At 47.2% G+C, this 14574-nt stretch overlaps 1 protein-coding gene across 1 annotated transcript in view; it reads right to left on the reverse strand.

Annotated features, from left to right (window-relative positions):
- ARHGEF3 (Rho guanine nucleotide exchange factor 3) overlaps positions 1 to 14574 on the reverse strand; it is a 269292-nt gene that overhangs the window by 224403 nt on the left and 30315 nt on the right. The gene's annotated exons all lie outside the window — the stretch shown is intronic.

The raw sequence follows: 14574 nt of genomic DNA on the forward strand, positions 1-14574 counted from the left end.
TCCACCACCACCTCCAACAGAAGTCATTATTCTCGTGAGAAGAACCTAACACGTGATCTCCTATTTAATGCTGACAACACTCAACTATTGTTCAGATTTATAGATGGGGAAACGGAGGCTCAGAGAGCTCAAGTAACTTGCCTCAGATCACACAGCCAGGAAGCATCAATGCTGCCCGGCTTCAAACCACATCAGTTGGGCTGCAGCACTCTTGCCCCCCGCACTGCAGTGCTCAACCCAACATTCACATAACCCGTGGCTGCCTGCTTGCGAAGCTGTATGCCTGCCAGCGTTTTCTATGGAGGGTGATGCATGGCTTTCTAGCTTTGAGATGACTCATTGCCAAGCCCCCACCATGCCGCACAAACGCTGACCCCGCAGACGCCTGACGAACAGAAGGGTAAGTCACACTAGCACAGTAACCAAAGAGCAATGCCTGTCATCATCCCTCCGTATCTTCCCAGGGAAATACACTGGTGTGTGTCTTACTCTGGAGATGAGACATTAGCATTAAAACAAAATTCTGGACTGAGACATCTAATCAGTGTCTTGAAAACTCACGCTGACATCCACACAGCTGGTTTTCCCCACAGCTGTTGATACTCATGTGTTGTTTAAACTATGGCCTGCTCACAAGTTCACACTGGGAGGTAAAGCAAGGGTAAATCTTCCTTAATGTGCCATTCCAGCCTTTGGAGCATGAAATCCGTGGCAGTGAGTTCACTTCCCATCACCAGTAGAAAATGTACAAAGCTTCCTTGCAAACCAGATGGCCAGAGCTATAGGTAGGTGCCACCAAGAAATAGCATGGCTGGAGCAGAGGCAAGTCTTGCGTCCCTCACAGCTTCCTCAGCAATTCACCAAAGAACTAGCTGTTAGGAAAAAAACAAACAAAAAAACTACCCATGTGTTTCACCAGGATTCATAACTCAGTATTGTTTCAAATCTGGTAATTTTACAGTGTCTGTTTTCAGATAATGTGCCTAACATTCAAATAGATAAGAGCTGGAAGGATCCTCAGAGAACCAGCTACTCTACCCCCCTCAGTTAGAGACTGGAAAAGTAAGAGTTGGCTCGAGGTCATGTGGTCTGTGGAAGGCAGCCCCTCTAAAATTCACTCTGCCCCCAACAGTGGCCTGGGATGTTCCAAGTAACCACCTAACTTCCAGTGGCAGAGAACCCTGCATTCGCAGCCCGGCCCTCCTCTGTGGGCTCAGCAAGACGGGTCAAATTCAGTGCCCCTTTCTCAGACTGACTATCCCAGTTCAACAACAACCAACCTGCACGCATTTAACATACAGCCCTTCAGTTAAGCCTACGTGGGAGGGTCCAAGCCTTGAGCACCTACTGAGGTGCCTTTTCCATAGGAAAACTCCCAATTCTGTGTTTAAATCCAGTCCCCGTGATATGGGTACTCTTCCGTGATGCAGGACAGCCACAAGAGACTGGACCACCACTGCAGCCCCATATACTTTGCCCACAGACCCCACTCTCTGGTATCTTCCTCTGTTTATTTCTGCTCAACTCCACTGTATAATGACAACTCCCTCTGGGCAGGGACCCTGGCTGCCTCAGGGATTACTATTTTCCTAGAACCTAAGCTTGTCCTCGCAGAGGAGGCCCTCAATCCATGATGTATGGACAGTAGGTGAGCTGGATGGACACACGATGTGTAAGTTGGGTGGCTGAGTACGTTACAGGTGGGGAGGGAGGGGATGAGCCCTGTAACTGTGATTTCCAATTTGCCAATGTCATGAGGAAATGCTTATATTAAAAGATTAAATTAAAAAGTGTGGTATAAAGTTACATAATGAATAAACTCATATGTTTAAAAAAATACTGTAAGGAAAACACTATAACATTGATAGTGGTAGAACTTTTTTTAAAAATCCCTTTGTATATTTTCCTTCTTTAGTTTTATGAAGTTCATTTTTAACTGCCAGCATTGAACTATAACCAAGTGAATATTCTCCCCCTAGACTTTCATAGATTTTGAAACTTGAAGGGCCCATGGAGGAAAGGATAATATTTTGGATTAGTTTGGCTCTCAGAGTGGAATTGAGGAGGGAGGAAAAGAAAACACAGAGGTGAGCCTGGCCTTCCACAGTGGAAAGCGATCCTTCAAGACTCCTCAGTGGCCCCGTAATGACCAATCCTCCCTCCCCGCTACACACACATCTGCTATCAGCAGAAGCAACATTAGTTCTCCTTCCGGATCCTGGAAATTCAAAATGTTATGGGAAATTATATTTCTTTTGGAGCAAAGGATGGTAATTATTTCAACACTGGCCTATGGAACGCTTCCAAAGAAAAACAAAGAAACATAAGGAAATCTTCTAACACAGATACATGAATTTAAATTAAAATAGACACGCATCTTGAAAAGCACTGCTGCTGCTCTGGTACCATCGCCGTGGGGAAGAACAGCACATGCTGCCCCAAACCACATGGTCCTCTGACAACATGACGTGTGCCTGCTCCCAGGAGCTCCGGATGGGTCTCTGTCCCCTTGTCTGGTCTCCAGGCATGTTTCACTGACATACAGGGTGGGCAGCGAGAGCTCGGGGCCAGGCACTTTGTAAAGACAGACAAGGAAACCGAGGTTCTGAGAGGAGGAGTGACGACACAGCTGAGAACAGTCGCCTGCCTCCTGCCTCCTTCATTTCACAAATGTTTCCTGAGCACTCCCAGGTACCAGGTGCTGGTGAGACGGAACCCTGCAAACCAGGAACTTGCAAGCAAGTGGGCAGAGGGGTGAAGACCCTTAACAGGTAACCGAGTGAGTGACCAAGATGACCACAGATCTGGGTCAGCAAGTGGGAAACAAAAGCAAGGGACGAAAGGTATTGCTGGTTTCCCGAGGCGTGCTCAGAACATCAGCTATTAAGTACTGTGCAGTTATAACCTCTGCAGTTCTGCCAGACGCAACTTATTAACAGACTGTATCTGGGCGCTGGAGTCTGTGAGGGATGCGTGAATCACCAGCAGAGTGGATTAACAGTAAAAGAAACACACACAAACTGGAGGCGGCCCTGCCACCCTGAGGCCCAGCAGCAAGGCAGGAAGTGCAGGGTGTGGACCAGGCCTGGTCTTTGGAGATGGACAGATCTCGGATTGGTCCTGCCTCAACCTGCAAAGGCTTCCCAGGGCCCTCAGGATGAATTCTCATTTGCTTAAAGAGGCCTGCTACCCTTAACCTCCCCCGAGTCAGCGGCCGCTGGTCACAGCTCACCCTCTCCCCTCCCCATTATACCCTCTCTGCTCCAGGCCTCACAGTGGGAGATGGTGGGGCTTCCTCACCTCCTACAGGCCCCCAGGCCTGGGCTTGGCTGTCACTTCCTCAAGGCAGCGCTTCCCTGACCCTCCCTTCCATGCCACCCTTACTTAGACTAACTTATTCCATATTTGTTTCCCAGAATTCTGGACCGTGAGCTCTGTGAGGGTGGAAACCAACCCATCCGGCTGAGGACTTCATCCTCAGCTCCTAGAACAGCACCTGGGGCCTGGAGGGGCCAAGGTGAAGAGAAAGAAGAAAAAAGAAAGAAATCTTCCGTCCGTTTCCCAGGGACCTGAGCCTCAGCTTCCACATCAGTAGAACGGGATCAGACCAACCTGCTGGAGGGTGATGACAGCATGTTCTGTCTTCCTGCTCTGCAGCCTGTATTTCACTTTATTAACTCATTTCTAAAAATACACTTTTACATACAAATTCACTCTTTGGTTCTGACAAACACTCACAGGTGTATGCCCACCACCACAGTCGACACAGAGCTGCTCCATCACCCCCCAAAGTCCCTCATGCAGCCCCTTTGTAGTCTAACCCTCCTCCCCACCCCAGTTCCTGGCAACCATTGACCTCTCTTCTGTTCCTATAATTTTGCCTTTTCCAAAATGTCACATAAGTGGGATCCTGCGGCAAGTCGCCTTTTATGCCTGGCTTCTTTCCCTCCGCCTAGAGCCCGAGAGTCACCTGTGGTGCTGCGTGCAGCCGCGGTTCCTTCCTTTTTATTGTCTTCTCCCTGAAGGAAATCTCTTCACTCACCGAAAACAATAATGGACCTGCCGCCTTCTACATCCCCTGGCAATTTAGCCATCAGCTTTCTAGAACCCATTCCAGCTTGGGAAGGAACGGTGAAACAGGAGTCCAAGGTTCCCCTTCCTGTCTGTGTCTGTAACACAAACTCTGAGCTCTGTGCATATCCCGCCATTCAGCCTCTCTCTGAAGCTGCTCATTTGCAAAATGGCCAATGGTACCCAAACTTCCTCAAAGAAGATGCCGGCTCAGGCTTGTTGACTCAGAAAGTGGAGTGCCGTCCAGGAATCAGGAGGTAGGGCTGGCTGTCAGGAGATGGCCGACAACCTGGGACACTGTTTCAGGGCAGCAGTGGGGGTAGCAGCTGGCTGGCCAAGCTCTTGGGAGAAGTGAATGGGTGAGGAAGAAGTGGAGGCTGAAGAGAGGATGAACTCTCTTGAGAACACTGGGAGGAAAATGAAAGAGAAAAATAGGGTGGCGATGGCTGTCATAATATTAATAATCATCATCACAATGGCCCAGGGATAGTGAATTCTTACACCTGGGCCAGGTGATGTTTAAAACCATCGCCTCATGCAATCGGCACAACAACGTGATGGGCAGGTTCTGTTAACATTCCAGCTCACAGATGAAGTGCCTGGGGCGCAGGGAGCGGACACAGTATGCCAGCAGGTGGGGAAGCCGAGCTTTGACGCCAGGGCTCACCCTCCTAGCCTCTCCCCCGTCTGTACCAGAGATGAGCTGAGCTGCTGGCAATGAGAGGGCTGAGCAGGAGCCAGGGAAGGAAGTGTGAGGCACAGGAGCGAGGCAGGGGGTAAGAGCCACTGGAAAGGGAGCTGGAAGAGGAAGGGACCCCGGGATGCGAGTGGATAACGCCCCGGGGCATGCTCTTAGGTACTAGCTGCTACACCAGAGGTTTTGCTTGTTCTTTCAGCAGCAGAACCCATGAGTCAAACTTGATTATACTCAAAACCTAAGACATAAGCCTGGGAGAAGCAGAATTGCTCTAGTTGAAGGGAAGGAGGGGGAGGAACTAGACCCACCATCCTCCCCCCACCCCTACATCTCCATCCTGGTGGAACTCAGGACTCCTGAGGGCCTCCACTCTCAGATGTATGCTCTCTGAAGGCTGGCTCTCTCTCCTTCCTCCCTCCCTCCCTCTTTCTTTCTCTCTCTTCCTTTCTTTCTTTCAAATATTCAAATAATAACACATTCAAAACTAAAATTAGCCACAGATGCACTGTGTCTTGTGTCTGCACCATATGGGGATATAATTGGGACTCAACAGATGGAGGATGGACAGGTTTGGGCAACACCTGTGCACGGTCAAATCTGGATCCTCCCTCACAAGCTAAGTGACACTCAGCAAGTGTCTGACCCCCACAAAGCCCTCGGAAGCCCCAGCAGTTTCCCCTCCTCCTGGGATTTTAAGAGGGTTAAACAAGTGGATGCTTATAAGAGCCCTTAGCACAGTGCCTGTTAGAGCACGATAAATGTTATGTAACATTATTATTAATCGCATCAATAGGATTAAAAGTGTAATGGGGAAAAACAAAAAATCCACTGGAAGTAATTAAAATGTCCCCATGGAAAGCACAATGGTCAGCATGTCCCAATGTTGTTCCCTCCCAGGACTGGCCCGTGAATGCTCTGGTTTCTGTAATCATCTCTATCATTTTTGTACCAATGGGAGGAAGGGCTGGGACCATGGAGGTGTGAAGATCATGAGATTGACAAGCAAGGCTCATCTGGAGCCAAGTATTTATTAATTTGTGTTTACACAACTCTTTGTGCCCATCTGGCCCTGTTTCTGTCTGAACCTGTGCTCTAAGGAGCTCTGAGACTGCATCTCCCTCTTAGGAGTCTTTGGACACTCAGACAACAGTAGATAGATGTTAAAACAATAGCACAGGGCTTCCGTGGTGGCGCAGTGGTTGAGAGTCCGCCTGCCGATGCAGAGAACACAGGTTCGTGCCCCGGTCTGGGAAGATCCCACATGCCCCGGAGCGGCTGGGCCCCTGAGCCATGGCCGCTGAGCCTGCGCGTCCGAAGCCTGTGCTCCGCAACGGGAGAGGCCACAACAGTAAGAGGCCCGCGTACCGCAAAAAAAAAATATAATAATAATAACAGCACAGACGTTACAGTTCTAAAAGGGGAAAGTCCCCTCCTTGAGAACTCAGAGTTATATCAGAAACAGCTGGAAGTGAATCTTTTCCGAGAGAGCAGGATTCCTGACTCCGCAAGAGAAAGTCAGCACAGTATGTGAGTGAAGTGTGCCCTCTGCTGGCCAGTGTGAGAAAACCTCAGCAGAGGAGCCCTCTCCAGGAAGGCCCCGGTTCTGCTGGCTGGAGGCAAGTCTCAAAAACCCTACATAGCTCTTTTTTCCCTTTTTTATTTTCTCTTCTTTCCTTTCCTTTTCTTTGTAATTAATCTGAACTGCAAACAACAACGCTTCCTTTCCTAAAAGGAGAAGAGCTGAGCGAAAGAACAAGGTCATAGAGAATTTCCTTCCACTCACTTGTTTTTTTTTGCTGGAGCACCTGAATGTCACCTAAAAATGACCCCTGTGGAATTTGACCCAGTGTCTGCAGGTGGCCCACAGCACCACCCAATTTCCATCCTAAGATTTGACCAGACTGTAAACTTCACAGACAGACTCCCTGAGTCAAAGCTGCCTGATTCCTCCCAGAAATTCCCAGCAGGTCTGCTCTTAGGGACAGTGAGATCCCGGTGGCAGAGGCGACAGGTCGATCCTGGCTCACACCCAGATGACTCTGGATGGCCTGTTCTAGAATCTTGGAACCTTGGGATGAGACTCCCACCTCAAGACTAGAACACCACTTCCTGCCGGGCTGCTCCCTCACCTGGGTCCCCCCATGACCTCGGTCTCCATCCTTAGCACCACCTCCGCTCTTCTCCGTAGGAACAACCCTGACCTCGTGGGTGAGTTCTAACCCTCTGGGTTTTGTGCTCACTCAGACTAGGCACCAGAGCCAACCCGGCTGAACTTCAACCCCAGCTCATCACTCACAGCTGTGGGAATGTCCCCGCTGAGCTTCCTTCTCTGTAACAATAATGGGAGCTGCCATTTACTGGAGGTCCACCAACTGTCAGAAACTGGACATAGACCACTTTAGGTGAATCCTCGTGACCACACTCTGAGTTGCTCTTCCTCCTGAATAAAGGGCAAGAACTGCTTAAAATCTGAGGCTACGCAGCTTCTTGTCCACTGGCTAAGGAAGGACTTGGCCCCATCTGCCATCTTCCCCCCATTATGTGGTCTGAGTTCATCAGTCTCTACTATGCAAACTGAGTGAATCAGGGAGGAAAGAAGCAGGATATGGAGAGAAAAGGGAATACCAGGGGTGCGGGAGAAGAGAAAAATCTTCTGGAGCGGAGCGAATAGGGAGAGAACTTAGGGGGAGTCTAAGGAAGGGAGGAGAGAGGTCTTAGGATGCCTGCAAGGCCAGGTGAGCTGGGGACTGAAAGGAATGAGAAGAGAGAGGAGTTGCTCAGGAGTGCTGCTCTTGGGTATAAAATGGATCCCCCTTGAGTCTTCTTTGAGAGACACAGTAAAGAGTAGAACTAATGGACTTTGAACCTCTGGATGCAGCAAAACCTGAAGTCTGCAGCGTTGGAGGCTTTGGTATCTGCCCAGATTACATTCCAATGTTCCAGATGAGGAAACAGGCCGAGGGAGGGGCACTAACTTCCTAAGGCCTGCATAACTCATGAGCGGCAGAGCCTAAATGCAAATCCAAGTGCATCTGACTCCACGGCTCCGTCAGTGATGCTCGGGCCTCTTTGTAGAAGAAAAAGAAAACCACCTAATAGGCCAGGGGAGGGTAAACATGGGACAGATAGATCATTTGGATTAAAAGCCCCCGCAATGAATCACACATTATAGGTGATGCCAGAAGTACCAGTTCCTTCCCTTCCCTCCTTCGTCCTAATCATTGAGCTCTCCCTGGTTCTGAAGACCCCATTCTCACTGCTGGATTCCTGACATGTTGTCTTTTATTGCCCCAAACCCTATTTGGTAAGTGCTCTGCTACCTAGCCTCCCCCAGGTCTGCACACAGCCTGCATTCTGACCCCAAACTCTTCCAGCGGGACGGTGGAGGCTCAGCCTCTAATGGACAGCATTCTCTGTCCTGTATGAAACACCCAGCCCTGGGCCTGCCTGAGGAACCCCTTCTCCCCATTCATTAATTCAACTAATAGTCACTTGTTTCTACTTTGTGCCAGGCACTGTGCTAGGCACTCAGGACATAATGCCGTTAAAAAAAAAAACAAAAACCAACAGCAGGAAATAAAGCATGCCTTTTCAACGTCATCTACAGTCAGAACCTGCCTGCAGGGAAGGTAATTTTGACTTACTATTTGCTTTCGATTAGGTCCCAGACTCTGTAAATTTAGGATGATAACTTGTAAAAGACCGGTTAGTTGTAAATAATTTCTGCCAGGTATAAAAAAGAAATTCCAAAGGTTATAGTGTTATTTTCCTGTAGAACCGTAACTAGCTTTATATCTAAATTTTCAGTCTTATCCCAACATTCTTTCCTTCACAATTTTCTATGAATATATATATACACACACATGCATATATATGCATATATGTATATATACACACATACAAGAGAGTATATGTATGTGTATATATACATATATACACATTCACAGGCACACACACACACACATATATATCATATATATCTTCCTGGATACTTCCTTGAACCAGCTTTCTTTTCCTCATCCTTCTAGTTCTCTCATAAATGAGTTAAATAGATATTTTACCCAGACTAAGTATATATTTGTACAAGGGTTAAGGAAGGTTTTCAGAGAAAAGTAGACCTTTGTGCAAGACCTGAAGAATAACAGGGGGAAAAGCATCCCAGGCAAACAGGACAGTGTGTGCAAAGGCACTGTGGTAGGGAGTATGGCACACTGGTGAACTGGAAAGAAGGTCATGTGGCCTCCAGCATCTGGATCCTTTCAACCAACACCTGCTATATCAACATGACATGACTGTCAAGTAGAGTCCCTTCTGTCTGTCCCAGCCACATGCAACGGCTGTGACCTAACAACACAGAACTGGCCCCACAGGGTGGGAGATGAAGAACTGTGTTCCCTGGATCAAGTGGCTGTAACTCCATGTCACCCTTCTCTAATAACTGGGGAGGAGACAGGTACAGGACAGTTGGCAAAGTCCCAGTTCTCGAGAGAGGACACCTCTGTACTGGACTACATCCTCAGATGCCAGCCTCAGTACACAGCACAGAGGAGAACAGAGATCCCTGGGCATCAGCTGCTCAGTGCCAGGCCCTCTGTCAATCCCTGTGGCTTCTGTGGCGGGGTCCAGCTGCACAGTCTGCTCGTTCACCAAGTCAACATGGCATAAACACCTGCTCAAGGAGGCTTGTCAAAACCTACAATAGGATAATAATTGCTGCACATTTCCACCAAAAACACCACTCTACACTTAAGCCGTACAGCAGCCTCCTGAGAACAATGATTTTCTCTCTCACACAGCTTAAATAGCACCAGCCCTAAGGGCAGAAGACTCTGGCTAGAGGCAGGTAACTAACTCTGTGACTTTGGACAAGTTGCTTAACCTGCCTGAGCCTCACTGTCCTCCTCCAGAAAGGAAAATTCTCATATCTCATTAAAAGACTCAGTGTTCATGAATAAAAGCACATTACAGGTTATAAAACACAATATAAATGTGTCTTATCTTCATAGTTATTATGATTATCAGATGCTGTTTTAAAAATATAACAAAGCTTTGTTATGGAACTTGGGCAAAATTTCCATATAAAAATGTAAAGCCCAAAACAACAAACAGACAAAAACATGGTCAGAAAGCAAGCTCTAGTACCAGAAAGCTGGCAGGTGTGTTTCTGGAGTGATGTTGCATCAGGCATAGTGCTGGGCATTCTCCTGCTTCCACTCAGCCATTAAAATAACTCACAGAGAACTGAGGTCCATTTGTCAACATGTTCAGTTTTTTCAGAAGAGCCCACTTTGTGGAGAATGTAAATATTTCTCTAAAATTACTTGCCAGAAAGGTAATAGAGCTTGAACAGCCCCATTAATTTCACAGAAGAGTTCACGTTTTTCCATGATTACATGTCTTGTCTCAAGATACTAGCATTCATGTGGATGGGTAATCTTTTAATATTTTTCTCATTAGACCTATAATGATCTATACATCTTAAATACTTCCTACATTCTGCTGAATCCAGGATAATAGAAGAAAATAAGAACTGTAGCAGGAACTATGGCTGGTGCACAAAGCATCAATTCTCAACCTCGGGTTTTCATACCTCAGGATATTTACTATATCAAAGAGTAACGCTAAATGCTAAAAATTAAAAACAAAACCTTCCAGGCATTTTAACTTACTTTATATGTTCTGCTGCTCCTTTAGGAGCTTACTGAATGGCCATCATAAGATCAAACAGTGAGGATCTTCGTGGCACTAGCACATAAGAGGCACTCAATAATTATTTTTTGAATCAATAAATTCCAAAGTGGTTGGAATTGAAAAGAGGTGTTTAGGAGTCTGCCACTAGGGGGCAAAGAGAGTAAAATTTCCTATTTTTTTTTTTTTTTAACTCAGTCTCAATTTGAAATTCCAATAGAAAGAAATCTAAAAAAATAGAAGTTAAAGCTAAAATTGGACATTTAAAGGTTTTCTGGTAAAACTCTCATGAAACTTTCAGGGCTGACCTAAGAGCACTGAGGACTCCATTAGCTCAGGCACTGAGGCCTTCTGTTTAAAATGTAAATAGGTTATCAGGACTGGGTAACATATTAACCCACCGATCATTAAGTCCCACACCTGATGAGAAGTAATTCATCAGCTGAGCTAGCAAGGGGCCAGGCCCTGGGGCACGAGGCACAGGCTGGGTGAGTCTCCATGGAGAAGAGAGGAAGACAGGGGCCAGTACCCTCTAGGTACAGGCCCACGAGAGCTCTTTAGTCCTCATCATTGTTCCGTATCCCCATCGAGTAGATGTAGAAACTGGGGCTCCCTAGTTAAGGAAGAGACTCTCAATGAAGGGCATCATCACTTCCCCTACACCCACTCTGCCCCGCCCACCCCCGGAGTCCACAGAGACTCCCTCCCTCTCCCTCATTTCTGCATTTATTTTGCTCAGACCCTTTCCGCCCCAAGCCGGTGCCCTGTCTTAGCTCCCTCTGCACACTGCAACAGCAAGAAGCTGTTAAATCTCAAATCCACTCACTCCCTCCTCATCCCTGCATCCCATTTCAAAGCTTTGAAAGGTTCCACAGCTCTTATAAAATAAAATCCAAGATTAAAAAAGTACAATTTAGTAGGCCCTCTAACCACTACACCCGTCCCCACCCCACCTACCCCAGACCTGCTTCCTGGGAGCCGCACCCCAGCGTCCTCACACCAGGCCTCCAGCCCTACAGGAGAGACCCCTCCCCCGTAACACTATCCATGCCTATGAGGCTTGCTCTCTCTGAGCAGCTGAGTCAGCCCCACTGCCACCCTTTCTAAGAAGCCCTCCTGACCCCTGCGGACCTCGATCCCCCAGCTCTCAGTACGGACTTCTAACCTATCCATCCATGTACACTATTGGGAGTTCCTTCAGGGCAGGGTCCATGTTTGGTCATTTCTGCCCAGTCCATGGGCTGTAAGAGAACTAGCCTGAGGGCACCGGCTTCTTGGAAGGGGCTGCTACCAAGAGAAAGAGCAGCTTTCACGGTGAGCAGGGAGTGCTAAAAACAAACTCTGCCCCTCTGACGGCTTAGTGGCAGGCTTGTCTGAGCAAGAAGGATCAGGGAGAATGGGGTCTAGCAGCCTCTCCACAAACAGGGCTGGCTCTACAAGGAGCCTCCCCCTGGCAGGTGGTCACAGGAACTCAGAGCTATTTGTGGGGGCTTTTTCCACATCCACGTGTGACTCTGCCCTGCTCAACCGAGAGGGACAGACTGGGAGTAATATGAGAGGCCCCAGCAGGAGACAGAGGCCGGGGTGGGGTAAATGATCCCAGGGTTCCCCCCGCACACCTACCCCACTGCCCTGTCATTCCCCCTGTAATTAGCAGGAAACCCAAAGGGTTTTACATTTTCACTCTTCCAGGGGCCCCATGTTCCAACTTAGAATTCCTGGAGATGCTTCAGCAGGAACTTGTAAAGCCTTCACATTGCAAAAAGGCACACTCCTTATGAACTTGTATACAGCTGTAAGCAACGTTGCATGCAGGCTCTCCTGGCCTGTTTCCTCATTTGCAAAATGAAGTGGGCGAGACTTAATTACCATTGATGTCCTGAGTCTACGATGTATGATGTACAGTTTTATTTTTAAGGTTCTCAAGTTATTTATGCAAACACCAAATCGATCACATCACAAACTGCTGCTTACTTTCCAGTGCCAAATTTTTACAGTCAGCCTGCACAAAGACAATTGAAAAACAACCACCCCTATTCAACCCATAGAACCACACAAAAGAAAAGGAGCCAAACACTCTGCACAAAGAAACCCCTAACCAGTGAGATCAAACAGAAGGAGGCCCTCCACTCAATCATTTGGCAAGGCTGTTACTTGGTGACAGATACTGCTCAATATTTACAAATATTAACGTTCATTAAATGTGACCAAGAAGGTGGCTTGGCTCCTTCTCTTTCTGGTCACCCTGTCTTTTTTTCTTTCTCTCCCTGCAGCCAAGAGCAACACTGGCTCTACCTGGTTCACTTCACTGCCTTAGTTGCTACAGGGCTCCAGGGAGCAAAGTCCACATCCAGGGCCCTGAGGGTGCTGTGAGCTCCTTCATGATCTTAGTCGTCCACTGGGGGAGCCACAGCCAAGCCCCCAGGCCAAGCCCCGCAGCGCAGGGGCCTCACAGACCATTCCTCGAGCCATCCGTCTTCGCCAAACTCCAGAAGAAAGCCGGCAGCCAGCCATTTCGGTTTTCTTTTCTTGGCTTTTAACTTACACTGTTTCGAGGACGGGCCAATTCAAACCTGGCCTGGCTTCATCCTCTCTCCCCATTGTGGAATTGGTCATTTTGGGATCCAGAGGAAGCCATGTCCATGTGCGTACACCCATGGGCACACAAAGAGTCCTGTCCTTAGTAAGATACCACGAAACAGACCCACCTACCCATTTAAGCATGCTGTCCTGGGGCCTCCATACGGGGAGGACCTCACCGAGTTCTATTACTAGGAAGTCATCAGGACTGACTTCTTGATTATCTACAACTGGAGCTTTATGTTAGCTCAGCCGACAGATTAAATGCAACAAGGATTCTGAAAAGTTTTTTTCAAATCAAAAGTCTTTTAATCAAAGACATTTAACTTATTCTTACCTATTCATCAAACTAATTACTTTGAGAAATACCACTAAAGAACATATTGTCTAATTCCAAAAACAACCTCCATATAATGGAAAGAATATTTTCAGGTTGTGTTGCCCTTCCTCCAGTTCATAAAAATAACAAGCCTTTACCGAAGAGCACATAACATGCACATAAACAATAATGAAGCGATCACTACACGTGGTAATGCTTAATCCATGGGAGACAAGTCCCGTTCTCTCCATGAGTTTGAACCCCAAGTCTGCCATACAGTCTCTGTGTGGCCTTGGGCAAAATGACTTAACCTCTCTGAGCCTCTGCTTCCTTGGCCATAAGAGGAGACTAATAAGCAGTACCTGTATCATAAGCTGGTTATAAGGAGTCAGTGAAAAAAATCCCACCAAATCTTTAGCCCAGTGCCTGGCCTATGGAAAGGGTTCAAAAAACATTAGCTATTTTGACTGTGAATGCTACAGTTACTCATCTACAAAGAGCTGCCCACATGACTTTAGAAATGACTTCTCAGTATATCACATACACACTTGCAATGGCTAGTTAGAGGCAGATTTATAGTAAAGCCAGGGTGGGGCCCTCTTTTTTCTTAAAAGGACCCCCCCAAGATTATATATGCAGCAGGCCCCACAAAACCTGGATCCTGATTATAGGTAACAACTGATGCTCACTGTGCATCCTCCCTGATTCCACTTCTCCCCACTTCCTGCCTCCTGAACATGACACTAATCACTCCCATTTGTATTTTCACCTATTTTCATTGTACTGTGTAACTATAAACAACAGTGTTTCTTATGTAAGCTTTATATGAGTGGCATCATATCATGCTATACTTAACCTTCTGCACTTTTCTATTTGATATTTTATATTTTTAAGGTTTATCCATGTTAATATATGCAGGTTATAACTACTCTAGAGTACTTGATTATATGGATATAATAGCCATTTATTCGTGCATTGTCCTGCTGATGGATATTTGGTCTTTACAGTTTTTTTCTGTTACAAACAATGTGGTAATAAACATGCAGCCATTCTTATTCAGATCTCCTTGGGGACCAGCATCAGCCAGAGTTTCTCTAGGGAATCATGGCAGACACTGATGCATCTTTTGTTCTTACTAACAGAACCCAACGTGTTCTAGGTTGCAACTAAACATTCTCACGTTCCCAGATCTCCCTGCAGCTACAGGAGGACAGACACC

Source organism: Delphinus delphis, chromosome 10 (assembly GCF_949987515.2).
Source record: "Delphinus delphis chromosome 10, mDelDel1.2, whole genome shotgun sequence".
Lineage (NCBI taxonomy): Eukaryota > Metazoa > Chordata > Mammalia > Artiodactyla > Delphinidae > Delphinus > Delphinus delphis.